Here is a 15,144-nt window from a genome sequence, read left to right as displayed (position 1 = left end):
GTGTGTGTGTGTGTGTGTGTGAGTGCCTGGAGGAGAGGGAGGTTGTGTGGCTTTGAGATGTACGGGAAATGGAAGAAACCAACAGTAAAAGGAAATACAAGATGGTAATATCTTAAATACAGTAATGCAGAAACTGAATCTACCTTTTCTGCCTATCTCAGTTAATTAGACATCTGAAGTTCTGCACTTCCTTTTTTACTCCATACTTTTCCATTATTGCTATACTTGAATATTTTGCTTTCAATTCATATTTGACTATTGGAATTTTGTTTCAAGTTTGACTGGAATTATGATACAAGTTTGATTGGATGGTGTAAAGGCACACTAAATTTTGGTAAGTTACTGTTTATTTTGCTTAAAATAATAGTGCTTGTTGTTTTCTCGCCTCTAGCTATGCAATTAGCTAATTTTAAAATATATCACAATAAATCATTCAATATTAGGTAACTGTCTACAGCTATTATTTAACTAGCTTTTGTTATATTTCCATTTATTTATTGTAATTATTTATAATGTTACTTACTGCCTAATTTCTTTCCTAGAAATTTTTCACTAGTGAGCTGTCTATGCATCGGTATTTATTTTTATTCTGTGTTTGTAGATTACATAGATAAAACAGGTTTCAGTGGGGAGCGTTGTTTGAAGTATATTTGGCCAGAGGACTTACAACCTATCTCAGCAGCAAGAAGAAGCTGTAGCCATCCCTGGCAAAGGCCCCAACTGCACCACATGAGTTCAGCAGAGCGTGGAGGCAACTGTGACCTCTGTCACAGTGTCTGGCACCACCATCTGTTGTTGCTCACTGACAAAATGTGAGACCACAGGGGAACATGCGACTCTGCCCAACCCGACCTCGGTGAAGTGCAAGGAGCCAAGGTTTTGCACAGTCTGCAGGAGTCCTGTGAATCAACACCCTTGGAGTTACTGAGCTCTGACTAACTGCCTTCTGCCGTATGTGCAAGGATTCTGTAAGAGATGAAACACGTGAAGGAGCAAAGTCAGGGTACGAAATTTGAAAATGAGCAACGTGAATATGACAACATTTCACTCTCTGTTGACTTTCTATGTGTAGGGGGGTTCAGGGATTGTATATTTCGTACAATATACACCTACTGTGCAGGAGTCTTCTAACTGTCTACTGCAGGGAATGTCATCCCTGGGGTTCTCCTCATCTGCCTGCACCCAACTGCCCCCTACATTGGATTCTGTCCGTCTAAAAGCACAGTGGACATGATCTTCACCATGCAGCAATTCCAGGAGAAATTCAGGGAGCAGCACCGTACCCAACCTTCCTTGACCCCACCAAACCACTTCATGCCATCATTCAGGTGGGACTGTGGAACTCGCTCCTCAAATTCAGTTGCCTATGGAAATTCGTCTCCATCTTAGATTTACTTCAGGATGTCATGCAAGCCATGACACTCACCAAGAGGTCTAGAACAGAACCAATCCCAATGAAGACCACTGTCAACCAAGGCTGCATCATTGCTCTGACATTTTTGTCAGTCTATCTCACTGTAACAATGTACCTCGCCTCCAACAAACATCCTGTGAGAGTGGAGTTAATCTTTGGAACTAACAGGTGACAGTTCAACCTATAGTGACTACACTCCAAAACCAAGACACCCCAATGTCATAGGGTGAGCTGCAATACACAGATGATGCTTGCATTGTGCATGTTTGGAGGCCGAGCTCCAAGCCATTGTGGCCTCATTCATTCAAATGTGCAAAATGATGGGCCTTGCACACAGCCATCGCAAGACAGAGGTCCTCTACCAATCTGCCCCTGTTTTTTTTTATATTCAAAATAAACTTTATTCATATTAAAAGACAAACTATATACAATTACAAAACAGTGCAAACCTTTACATTCTTGTACAGATCACTCATTAGTGTTACCTTTTTATATAGAAAACAGCACCGATGCCACATGTGTGGCTCCTTGGAAGCTACCCGGTCCCGCATTTACAATATTTAGGGGCTTTCTCCCTGTCCTCGCCCCTCCCTCTCCAGTGGCAGAAGAACCCTAAACTGTAGTCCTTCCCCACCGAGCCTTTGCGTTGGCTGTGCCCAGCTTCAGTGCATCCCTCAGCACGTACTCCTGCAGCCTGGAATGTGCCAGTCGGCAACATTCCCCTACGGATATCTCGCAGTGCTGGAAGACCAACAAGTTTCGGGCAGACCAAAGAGCGCCTTTCACCGAGTTGATGACCTTCCAGCAGCAGTTGATGTCCGTCTCTGTGTGTGTCTCCGGGAACAGCATGTAGATCAGAGAATCCTCTGTTACGCTGCTGCTGGGGACGAACCGTGACAAGGACCCTCGCATCTTTCGCCACACCCTCCTCACAAACCTATAGCCCGCAACGAGGTGGGCGACCGTCTCCACCCCAGCGTAGTCCTCCCAGGGGCAGCGCGCGCTGGGAGTGAGGTTCCAACCATACAGGAAGGATCTGACTGGGAGGGCCCCTCTCACCGTCAGCCAAGCGAGGTCTTGGTGCTTGTTGGTGGGTTCTGGTGATGAGACATTCTGCCAGATGGTCTGGACAGTCTGCTCAGGGAACTACCCCACAGTATCCATTGAGTCCTTCTCCTGCAGTGACTGCAGGATGTTCCGTGCTGACCACTGCCTGATGGATTTGTGATCAAAAGTATTGGTCTGGAAGAACCTTTCCACAAAGGACAGGTAGCGCGGCAGTGTCCAGCTGACTGGGACGCCGTGTGGCCATGCGGCCAGGCCTATCCTTTGCAACAGCAGGGACAGGTAGAACCTCAGTATGTAGTGACACTTGGTGCCCACATACTTGGGTTCCACGCACAGCCTGATGCAGCCACAGACGAAGGTGGTCATCAGGAGGAGGGCAACATTGGGGACACTTTTACCCCCATTGTCCAGGGACTTGTGCATGGTGGCTCGTTGGACCCGCTCCATCTTGGATCCCCAGATGAACCGGAAGACAGCACGGGTGATTCCCAAGCCAGAGGAGTGAGGAACAGTCCACACCTGCGCCAAGTACAGCAGCCCTGAGAGCACCTCACACCTGATGACCAAGTTCTTCCCAGTTATCGATAGGAAGCACCGTTCCCACAGTCCCAGTCTCTGCTTCACCTTCCCAATCCGCTCCCGCCAATTTTTGTTGCACGCCCCAGCCCCTCCGAACCAGATCCCCAGCACCTTCAGATAGTCAGGCCTGACGGTGAAGGGGATGTTGGATCGGTCGGGCCTGTTTCTGAAGACCATGGCCTCACTCTTCGAGCGATTGACTCTGGCCCGATGCCAACTCAAACTGGTCGCAGATGCTGATCAATCTGCGAATTGACCTCAGGTCCGAGCAGAAGACAGTGACGTCGTCCATGTACAGGGAGGTTTTCACCTGGGTGACCTCACTGCCTGGCAACATCACCCCTCTGATGCTCTCGTCCTTCCTGATGGACTCGGCAAAGGGTTCTATACAGCACACGAACAAGACAGGGGAGAGAGGGCAGCCTGCCTGACTCCAGACTTGATGGGGAAGCTGTCTGTTTCCCACCCATTGATTTGGACTGTGCTACAGATGTCTGTGTAGAGCAGTTGGATCCAATTCCTGATTCCCTCCCCAAAGCCCATTTTGGAGAGCACGTCCAGCATGTATGTGTGTGATACCCTGTCGAAGGCCTTCTCCTGGTCCAAGCTGACCAGGCAGGTGTTCACCCCTCTGTCCTGCACGTAGACGATGGTATCCCTGAGCAGCACGAGGCTGTCAAAGATCTTCCTGCCAGGTACAGCACAGGTTTGGTCCAGGTGGATCACCTGTCCCAGAGCAGACCTGACCCTGTTGGTGATGGCCTTGGACAGGATCTTATAGTCCACATTCAACAGTGAGATGGGTCTCCAATTTCTGATGTCTGCCCTCTCCCCCTTCTGCTTGTAGATGAGGGTGATGGTGCCCTTTCTCATAGACTCTGACATACTGCCAGACCGAAGCATAGCATTGTACACTTCCAGCAGGTCCAGGCCCATCCAGTCCCACAGAGCCGAGTACAACTCCACTGGTAAGCTGTCACTTCCGGGAGTTTTATTCGAATCAAAGGAACGGACGGAGCCAGTCAGCTCCTCCAGGGTCAGTGGTTGGTCCAGACTCTCCCGCTTGCTGTCATCTAAGACCTCTGTGATAGAGGACAGGAAGTTCTGGGAGGCGGTGCTGTCTGTGGCCTTTTTGTCATACAGACTGGCATAGAGGGATCTGCAGATCCTTAATATGTCCATCTGCGAGGATGCTACTGAGCCGTCCTCTTCCTTAAGGCTGTGGATAACAGAGCTCCCCCGTGCACCTTTTGGAAGGAGAAACATGAGCACGTCTCATCCTGCTCCACAGAGCGAACCCTGGATCGGAAGATAATCTTGGAGGATTCGGAGGCGTGGAGCTGGGCTTGCTGGCTCTTTGCCTCTCAGAGTTCCTCCCTCACATCCACCCCCCTCGACTGCAGAAGGAGGAGTTGCTGCAAGTCTGTCTGGAGTTGGTACAGTTCCCTCTGACTCTGTCTTGCTTTCTGGACCCCCCTGCGGATGAAGAACCTCTTGATGTTCTCCTTTGTTGCTTCCCACCAGTGCACAGGGGAGTCAAAGAGAGATTTTACAGTTCTCCAACCTGCATAATCCCCCTTTAGTTCCTCCATGCTCTCTGGGGTCAGCAGCTTGACGTTCAACTTCCACGTCCCCCTGCCTGCCTTCTGTTCCTCCTGTAGGTGACAGGAGGCCCGAAGGAGATGGTGGTCAGAGAAGAACACCGGCGTGACGTTGGTGGACCTGACCATGATTGGCTCCGACACGAACAGGAAGTCGATCCGGGACCGGGCTGAGCTGTCCGAACTTGACCAGGTGTGTTGCGGCTGTGCTCCGCCTGCAGGGGTGCTGAAGGCGTCGCGCAACTTGGCATCCTTTACCGCTTCCATCAGGAGTCTGGAAGTGCCATCCAGTCTGCTGTCAGCACTGCCGGATCGTCCAGCCGCATCGATGATGCAGTTGAAGTCACCGGCCAGAACGACTGGCCAGGACGTCGCAGCAACGTTGGGAGCTGCTGGAGGACGGCCAGCCGCTCACTCCGCACGGGTGAGGCATACCCATTAATTAGCCGGAGCGGAGTGTTCCAATACATCACATCTGCCACAAGGAGCCACCCCCCACCACTTCTCTGACCCTGGTGATTGAGAAGTTGCACCCCTGCATCAGAATCCCCAGGCCGGAAGCATGATAATCATTGCCCCCCAACCATACCGACAGACCGTGGGACCACCATCTTGACCACCTCCGATAGTTGCGGAGATGTGGTAGCCCGCACTTTTGTAAGGAAGTCACATCTGCCTTTACCTTGGCGAGGAGCTGTAAGGCGTTAACACATTGCGCGGTGCTCTTCAACACTGCGCACGTTTAGAGATGCCAGTATTATCTCCATGGCTCTTTTGGAGTTCAGTACCAGTTACACAGTCCACTTTCATTTGTCCTGGGCCCTCAAGCCCACAGCTTTGGTGCACTGCCTCACCGATTCCAGGCTCAGATATTGGGAGTGGTCTCCCTCTGGGTGTGGGGTCCCTTGTGGTGAGGCTGGTGGTGCCACTGGGGGGGGGGGGGGAATCCGCCTGTGCCCCTGTTCCTTTCACTGGTGGTCCAGAATCTTTCCTCTCCCAGTGCTGGGTTGCATCAGATGCAGTGCTGCTCCCGGTCTCCCGGAGCTGGGGGCGATGGCCTCTGTGCTGCTCCCGGTCTCCCAGAGCTGGGGGTCGACAGCCTCCGCGTTGCTCCCGGTCTCCCGGAGCTGGGGGTCGTCAGGCAGGGTTGTTCCCTCACTTGTTCCTGTCTGTTTGTTCTCCTCCACGTTCCCTCCTCCATTTTGCCGCTTCCTCTGCCTCCGTCATCGGCTTCTGCTGTTGCCTTCATCCTCCGACGAGGAGAGGTTGCTGGTGTCCACCTGTTGCATTACTCTTTTCTTTCCAGTCCCCTTGTTTTCTGTGGCCCGTTGTCTCTTGGGTGGTGTCTTTTGTGCCTTCTTCCCCTTCACAGTCTGCCATTCCCTTTCCTGTCCCTTCCCCACTCCCTCTTCCATTGACTCCTCCTCTTGGGGAGGGGGCTGGGAGCTCACGGCAGGGGGTTGGGAGCTCAAGCCGGTCGGGCTGTCCTCACTCCCCCTGGTCTCGGTCTCTTCTGAGGCCTCCATGCTGGTGGGGGGTGTGTCAGTGTCCCCCGGGGTGTTGGTGCTGACACCCCCCCCTTATTGCCTGTGCGTAGGTACAGGCCCGTTTTGGGCAGGCCTTGGACAGGTGGCCTGCTACCCTGCACAGGTTGCAACGTTTGCTTTCTTGACAGTCCTTTGTGTGGGGACCTTCCTGCTTGCAGTTCTTGCAGATGACTGCGCTGCACTGGGCCGCCACGTGTCCGGGTTTGTTGTAGTTGCGACACACCCTTGGTTGTCCCGTGTACACCATGTATCCACGGTTCCCTCCGATGGCAAACGCTGAGGGGGGGTGGATGATGGATCCATTTGCGTCAACTCTCAACTTGACCTTCACCTGGCGCTTGCTGGTCCAGATCCCAAACAGGTCCTTGATGTCGACACAGCTTCCCGCTCCGTCAACGTACCGAGCCAGGAAGGTGAGGACATCCACCACGGGCACATGTGGGTTAAACATGTGCATCGTAACCACACGTTCCTTCTGGGTGGGGAGGGTGAAGAGAGGCTGCACCTTCAGCAGTGACAGCAGGGCTTCATTCCCTTTCTCCCGAAAGTCCTCCAGCAGCTTCTGCCATCCCACCGGGTACTAGAAGGTAATGTCGAAGTACCCATTACCCATGAAGTCCTGGAGGCAGTAGATGTCCTTTGCCTCGAACTTGCACGTATCCAGCAAGACCTTCCTGATGAAGGGGTCCCTTGTGAAAGGGTTCCCATCGCTGAGGTCCTTCACCGTCACTCTGACAGTATTGCGGATTCGTCCTCCCGAGGTGCTCATCGCTGCCGCCATCCTGATGTGGTTGCCGAGCAGAGGAGTTAGACTGGTTTCCCAGTCAGCATTAGGATCGTCCTCTGTGTCCGCAGGTTAAGTTCTCAGCAGGCGGCTGCTTGATCGTGAAGAGTCCTTGATATCTTCTCTTCAATGTTGGTGTCTGTCGAGATCCACCACGAACAGATACTACACTTGATCTTAGCCAAAAGGCCGAGAAGCAATCTGCCCCTGTTGCACCACACCACGCTCCAGTAATAAAGGTTCACAGCAAGACCTGGAAAACATGCACCACTACCCATACTTTGGGAGACACTTCTCAGTGAAGGGAGACATCAATGATGAAATTCACCATCATCATCAGTGACCCTTGTGTCCAGTGGGAGCAGCAATTGCATCTTGCTGTTCCACAAGGACATCAGTCACAGCTGGTGTCTCACTCATCCCTTAGAGTATGGAAGCAACTCTGTGAGACAGAGATCTGGTGCCTCATTGGATAAGGGAGGTATATGTGGATGCTTTAAGACTGAGTGTTACCTCCACATCAGCCTTAACTCAGTTCACTGTGGGCTGTGTAATGCAATTTGCAAAGAAGTGCTCATAGTCTCCTCAGAGGTCTCCTGGCTTCCCACAACCTCCTGCAAGACGATACCTACAGGAGACCTGCCTCCAAGGCAGGAGATTATGCAGTAAAATTTAAATTCCAGCTGATATTTCAGTATTGCATTATCAGCGGCTATGTCCTTCAGATGAGATGTTATGCAAACACCATCCGCCTGTTCCACTGATTGAAAAGGACATTAAAAACCCAGCAATTTTCCATGTGTCCTGGTGTCCTTTGCTCCATTAACTCTACCAAAAATAAATACTGGGACTGAGTTTGCTGAATGCAGAAAAAATACATAGTACCTCAAGGAATCAGTTATCACATATTTGGGACTTTCCTGAAAACACGTGATTAAAAAAATCCTAGAAAAAGAAATTCTTTCTTTTCAATGTCTCTTGGAGCTCAGATATGTGATTCTGTTGGCCACAATCACTTAATTGACATTTTATTAGAGTTATAGATTCATATGTACATATTCATAGATACATCATGGATATGTACAAATGAATCTATAACTCTAATAGAATGTCCCTTTTGCCCAATTCATCCATGCTGACCATGTGCCTACCTGAGCTAGTCCCATTGGCCTGTGTTTGGCCCATATCCCCCTACATGTCCATCTACCTGTCTAAATGTCTTTTAAACATTGTAATTGTACCCACCTCTACCATTCCTCTAGCAGCTCATTCTATATACCCACCATCCTTAATGTGAAAAATTTGCCTCCCAGGTCCCCTTTAAGCCTTTCCCCTCTCACCTTATTGAACCCCTCTCATCTTAAGACTATTGAATGGACCTCTTGCACAATGAGATGGACTCTTTACCTCACAATTTACCTCGTCATAGCCTTGCACCTTATTGTCTGCCTGCACTTCACTTTCTCTGTAACTGTAACACTATATTCTACATTCTGTTATTGCTTTTCCCTTGTCCTACCTCGATGTACTGATGTGATGAAATGATCCTGCATGGATGGCATGCAAAACAAAGTTTTTCACTGTACCTCAGTACATGTGACAATAATAAACCAATTTACCAATTATGGTACAACTTTGCAAAATACCAGTTAGGCCACAGTTGGGAGTATTGTAATGAGAGAACATAGGTTTAAGCTAAGGGGCTTAGAAGGGACATGGGGAAGAATTTTTTCACCCAAAGGGTGGTGGGAATCTGGAACGCGCCACCTGAGTGGGTGGTGGAGGCAGAGACTTTCACAACATTGAAGAAGTATCTAGGTGAGCAAAGGCCATAGCAGAGATTGCCCTGGGCTGAGTGCTGGCAAAAAGCATTAGTATAGATAGGTACTCGATGGCTGGCATAGACATACTGGGCCAAGGGCCTCTTTTCATGCTATATGATTCTATGACTCTAGTCCCTAATACCTCTTACCTCCTGCATTATCCAAAAACAAAATCTAAGGTTCCATATGTAAACTCTATCACCCTACCACTTTTCTCAACAGCTCCTGGCCATGGTCCAAGGCTGAACCAAACTATTTGTTCCTATGGTGTCCTACTTGACACTGAGCCGAGTGTCTGGCCCATTATCCTCTCTGCTGCCAAGATCACCTGTTCTTCACCTGTTTCTGCTCACAATCTTGCCTCATCCATGCTTTTGTCACCTGCAATCTCAACTCATTTGATATTCTCCAGACCAGCTCCCTGCATTGTACCTTATGTAAATGTCAGCTCATATAAAATTCTGCTGTCAATGTGTACTGGAGTTAAATCTCACTTATATGTTGCCTCTGTCCTCAATGACCTGCGTTGGCATCCAGTACTGCGGGGGCTCAAATGTCTAATCCTCATCCTTGTGTTTTTAAATACCCCCATAACCTCACCCCACCGTACCCTTGTAAACTTCTCTAGCTCTACGACACACCGATATCTCAAGCAATTAGGAAGGCATTCACCATGTTGGCATTTATTGCAAGAGGGTCTCAATGCAATAAAAACATCCTACTGAAGTGATTGAAGGCCCAGTTGAGACATATCTGGAATAATGTGTACAGGTCTGGTCTCCCTACAGACAGCAATGAAGACCCATCATATTGATTCCAGTGATGGGGAGGGGATTGGCTTCTAGGAGAGTAAGCAGACTTGGTCTATGTTCTCTGGAGTTTAGGGGAAGGGGCTTGATAGGATAGTTGCAAGGATGATATATGAGCTGGTTGGTGGGGAGAGGGGGTGTCACAGTCTCAAAATAAGGTATCAGACATTAAAAACTGAGATGAGAAGAAATTTCTTCACTCAGAGGACAGTTAATCTCAGTAGTTCTCTTCATGAGAGGGCTGTGGAGGCTGAGTTGCAGAATATATTTGAGACTTGAATTTTGGATATGCCACTTGAGAGCCCATAAATAGATCAACGGAACGAAGACCATCATCCTCGACCTCGAGGGATAGCCATGACGACGACGATTGAGGGAATTGAGGGATATGGGATTGGTATAGAGAAGGGTCACTGAAGTAGAGGTTCTTATTGAAGAGGAAGCATGAGGAGCTAAATGGCTCCCATTCCTTACGATCTTCACATCCATTAGTTCTGGTCCCAGCCACATCTCTTCACTGCTACAGTAATGGCTGTACCTTTAGCACCTAGGCCCTATGGCTTGCCAAAACGTCTTCTGTCTCCTCTTCCAAATATACTACCTAAAACCTACCTCTTTGATCTCTTTGGTTACCTATCCTGAAGTACCCTCCTGTGCTTTGATGTTAAACCTTGTCAGATTATGCCTTTGTAAAGAACCCAGGAATGCTTTACTGTGTTAAAAACACGATACATGAAAGAAAGTTGCTCTTTTGATTCAAAAGAGTTTAAGCATGATGTGAATCTGACTAATTTTTCTATCCTATTGCATTTTCTTTGTTTTTATACTATCTGAATGTGAATGTGGGCAAATTACTTTAGTCTTGCTGCCTTGTTATTTTCCATCTTCCATTTGTGCTGGAGAGATGTACTGGTAGATTATTCACTACAGAGGATCATCCAATGTGTATGATGAGAAGTTGAACAATGACATCCATGGCAATGCACAAGCTTTGGTTTGGAGGATGCTCAGCCTCAGGCAGAGACAAAGGGAAATTTTTTAACTACCCTGCAGCAGGTGTAGGGAGTCAGTGGCAGAAGCTAAGCAGGGATATTCCCAAAAATAACATTAACATCTGACTTTGTTTTAACCTGATAGGTATCAAGGTTTCTGTGTAACTCACTCTTGAGGGGTGGGTCTATTGTGATGTTTCAATGAGTTCCCTTTCCTTGGATTTGCGTAGGATGTGAAATTATCTTCTCCTGTGCAGCTTTCCTGGAGTTTGGACAACACATCAGTCAGGTTCGTTCCAAGCAACCACCCCTTAAGGTTGGTTTGAGATACCAACAAGGTGGAATGTCGGTCTGCTGTATTGTGATAGTATTATGGCTGCTCCAGGGTATCTGGCATCGACCAGCTGCTCCTGACTGGACCTATCCTTCAGTACTTGCCTGCATGCATGTTTAGAATAATTGTGGTGTCACATTGCAATGGTGAGGACTAGAGTGCAGGAGAGCAAGCAACTTGGCACTCTTCATCTGTTGAAGATTCCAGTAGAAATGAGGAATGGGAGGAAGAGATCGATGAAGCTCTATTCTGAAGAGCTCAACTGGACAATCTGTGGTTGCCATTCTCCCATGAGTTCTTGTCTCCTGCTAAGGGTATAACAAACTCATGAGTGTAAAGCACGTGATTACCTTAATGGTACAGTGCATTAGTGAAGGTAGTTCTCAGGCAGATTCATCATGAATAGCACTGCATGCATTTGAGGGTGTATTGACTGTACATTGTGTGCTGAGAATCAGGATTCTGGTGCATGACAGTTTTGCAGTGCAGAGATGAGGAGTGAAAAAATGCATCAAAATGGTACCTCAGATGCTTTTAAAACTTAAGCGAGTCCGACATGTGATGTAGTGGAGCATGCTTGACAAATCAAAATAAAAGAGGTAAGTATTGCATCAGGGTGCGGGTGGATTTGCAACTTTGTTCACATTTTCTGACCTGATTAATTTATTAAATCACTTCCTGTACTGGACACAGAAAGGAGCACTGAAGATCTCCAGACACATCAGATACATCCTCTTCATCACAGCAGATTTCATTGTGTCATTTATTGGAAAAAAGGACCTACTTCCCAGTCCTCACTGTACTCAGCAGTAACATTAAGGGATGTGACTTTGAAGTGAGGTGCCACACTTTCTCTTCCTGACTCATTCTCAAAATACCTGCTTCTCCCACACTACTTCTGATTGTTCCAAATTTCAGCCGTAAATTGCCCCTTTAGATAGTGAAAGAGAAAATGAGTCGCACAGATGCACAGCATGCCTGCTCATAAGAATTTGAGACAAGAAACCCAGAAATAAAATAACAAGGCATCCATGTTGAAATTGGATATTCCCACGTGATCTTTTTAAGAGAGCTATCGCTTCCCCATCTCAGATTCTACATCTGCTAATACCTTTGGACCCTCTCTACTGTTATCAACCTGTAATTTGGTGATCAGATCTCTACACAGTACTCTAGCTATGACCTAACAAATATTCAAAACAGTTCTAACATTATCTCCCTACTCTATTTTGTCTTGAACAATGAAGGCACAATGTCCCACAGGCAACCACATTATCCATCTATCCTGCTATCTTCAGGGATTTGTGGAAGTTCACTTAAAGCTCTGCACTTCTGAGCATCATACCATTTATCACATGTTCCTTCGCCTTGCTTGTCCTCTCCAAATGCATTACCTCACAGTTTTCCAGATTTAATTACATTTCCTACTTTTGTGCTCATCTAACCATTCCTTTGACATCTTGGTACAGTTTCCATCCTTTTTCTTCATTATCAAGTACACTGCTAGTTTTGGTATCATCTGCAAACCTCTCAATCATGGCTCTAACATTTGATCCAAATCATTGTTATATACAATGAAAAGAAAGGCACCAAGTAGAAAACCCTCTGGAACCCCATTGTACACAGCCCTTCAATCACTAAAACTCCCATCGACCATTGCTCTTTGCTTTTTGCTACTGAATCAACTTTTAATCCAATTTACCACTTTCCCTTGGATTCTATTTGATCTATCTGCCATGTGAGACTTTGTGAAATGCATTGCTAAAATCAGTGTAGACCACATCAACACTCATTACATCTTAAGAAAATTCAGTTATTAGTCAGACATGGCATTCCCTTATCAAACTCAGGCTGATTGCCTTAATTAATCTGTGCCTCATTAAATGTTCAGTTATGCTGTCTCTCAAAATGTTTCCAGTTATTTGACCACCACAAACATTGGGCTAACTAACCTGTAGTTAGTCATCCTACAGCTCACCCTATTATTGAGGTCATAGATGCAAACCAAGCATGTCTTAAGAAGCTAGGGTTTGCCCATTCCAGTCTTGTACTCTTTTAATGGAGTGATAACTATGGCCAAACAATCTCTCTGGCACTGAAAATTAACCTGTACAAGTATTAATTCTCTTTTCTTCATCTTTTAATTATTTGGGGCAATTTTAATAAGTAAATAAAATTCATTTTTCTTGATTCTTCTGAGTTCATTGTTTCTCTTCATACAAACCTATCCCTTTATTCTGTTTTCCGTATTTAATTTGAGATTGAGTTAAATATTCTGATATTTCCTGTTTCAGAATCTGTGCTGCTTAATATGATTGGGTTATGGAGGTACAAAGTTACTTGCTTGTTTATAAAATTTCAGAATCCCTGCAAGATGGTCTGGGTCATTGAGATGTGTTGATAGCAACTTCTGTAAAATTTCACAGATAAGCTAATAGCAATAGGAACTGTAATGAAACTAATAGCAATAGGAACTGCAATGAAGGATGGGTGTTGTTGGTTCACTAGTCACAGCAACAGCAACATCTGATATCATGGGCTTCCTGAAGATGCTTGGGGAAATATAACAAGGATATTATTCATTAAGGGAGGCTCTTTGTTTTGCTCATTCACCTGTTTATTCCTCTTAATAAAATTTTAGTGTGTGAAATTTATATTCTTTAAGGACTAAGTAATTCATTAGTAGTGCACTAAATGAGAGCCTTTCCACTCTTACATTCCTGACACACAACAGCTGCACAAATTCAGCAACTGCATCCCACACCTTTCTAATTAACAGAAGGTTGAATCAGGGTTGGGTGTGCACGATTTCTCCCCACTGGGCTCTTAAATGCAGCCCCCCCCACACCAAATCTCCTAATCCTACCCTACTATACTGTTAGATTTTGCTCCACCATAACTGTGAGATTCTCTCCTCTGTTCTGGTGGAGTCCAGGATCCCCATCAAATTCCCGTCAATCCCAGATCCCAGGTTTAGCATGTGATACTTCGAATTATGATAAATATCTCACACAAGAAATCAGTGCCAACCATGGCCATCAGCTGAAACATGATGAAAAAAGAATCAGTAAGCAAGGAATGAGTCATTCATTCATATTTTAATATTTTAAGTTCCTACATTCACAATTAAAATGGAAACTGACCATTTATGTTTGTCATGCTGCAGTATACACCCTACTGTAACTCAGTGCTTTCATGGGGAGCAGGTGTAAGTATATGGTGACAAGTGAACACTGGCAGTTTTTGTAGTGAATGTGAACGTAGAGACTTGGCAGCAAGGAAAATAGAACGAAAGTTTTACAATTTTTCCACAATTTTCACAACCTTATCTCAATTCTCGCAACCAATTAAGTACTTAAAAGTTTAGCCCATGTTCTGGTATAGAAAAATGCAGCAGCCAATTTGGTCCTACAACTTCCAATGTTGTATTAACAAGAATATGTACTCAGTGAAGTTGCTTGAGGTTATCTATAGTTCATTAGGGAGAGCTCCCATGCTCCTTGTCAGAATAATGCTGGGGGATCTTCTGCATATGCTTGAGAAAGGAGGCTAGAGCTTGGAATGTCTCATCCAAAACATAGCAGTTATCAACTTGAATTAAGTACTTAATTGGCTGTGAGAATTGAGATAAGGTTGTGAAAATTGTGGAAAAACTGTTCCTGAAGTGAGTCTTGAACCCACAACCTCCTATTTGATGAGTCGGAGCACAGGAAGGAGATAGAGAGCTTAGTGGAATGGTGTCATGACAACAACCTTTCCCTCAATGTCAACAAAACTAAAGAGCTGGTCATTGACTTCAGGAAAGGGGGCAGTGTACATACACCTGTCTACATCAATGGTGCTGAGGTCGAGAGGGTTGAGAGCTTCAAGTTCCTGGGAGTGAACATCACCAACAGCCTGTCCTGGTCAAATCACGTAGGTGCCACGGCCAAGAAAGCTCACCAGTGCCTCTACTTCCTCAGGAGGCTAAAGAAATTTGGTTTGTCCCCTTTGACTCTCACCAACTTTTACCAATGCACCATAGAAAGCATCCTATCTGGATGTATCACGGCTTGGTACGGCAACTGCTCTGCCCAAGACCGCAAGAAGCTGCAGAGAGTTGTGGAGACAGCCCAGCGCATCATGGACACCAGCCTCCCCTCCTTGGACTCTGTCTTTACCTCTTGGTGTAGCAGCCAGCATAGTCAAAGACC

At 46.6% G+C, this 15,144-nt stretch overlaps 1 pseudogene; it reads right to left on the bottom strand.

Annotated features, from left to right (window-relative positions):
- Nucleotides 1–7,096: 7,096 nt before the first annotated feature.
- Nucleotides 7,097–7,194, bottom strand: LOC127578930 (uncharacterized; annotated as a pseudogene).
- Nucleotides 7,195–15,144: the final 7,950 nt, after the last annotated feature.

The sequence above is a fragment of the Pristis pectinata genome, chromosome 1 (assembly GCF_009764475.1).
Source record: "Pristis pectinata isolate sPriPec2 chromosome 1, sPriPec2.1.pri, whole genome shotgun sequence".
Lineage (NCBI taxonomy): Eukaryota > Metazoa > Chordata > Chondrichthyes > Rhinopristiformes > Pristidae > Pristis > Pristis pectinata.
The sequence above is the reverse complement of the archived record's forward strand: the minus strand, read 5'-3'. Positions and strand labels throughout refer to the sequence as shown.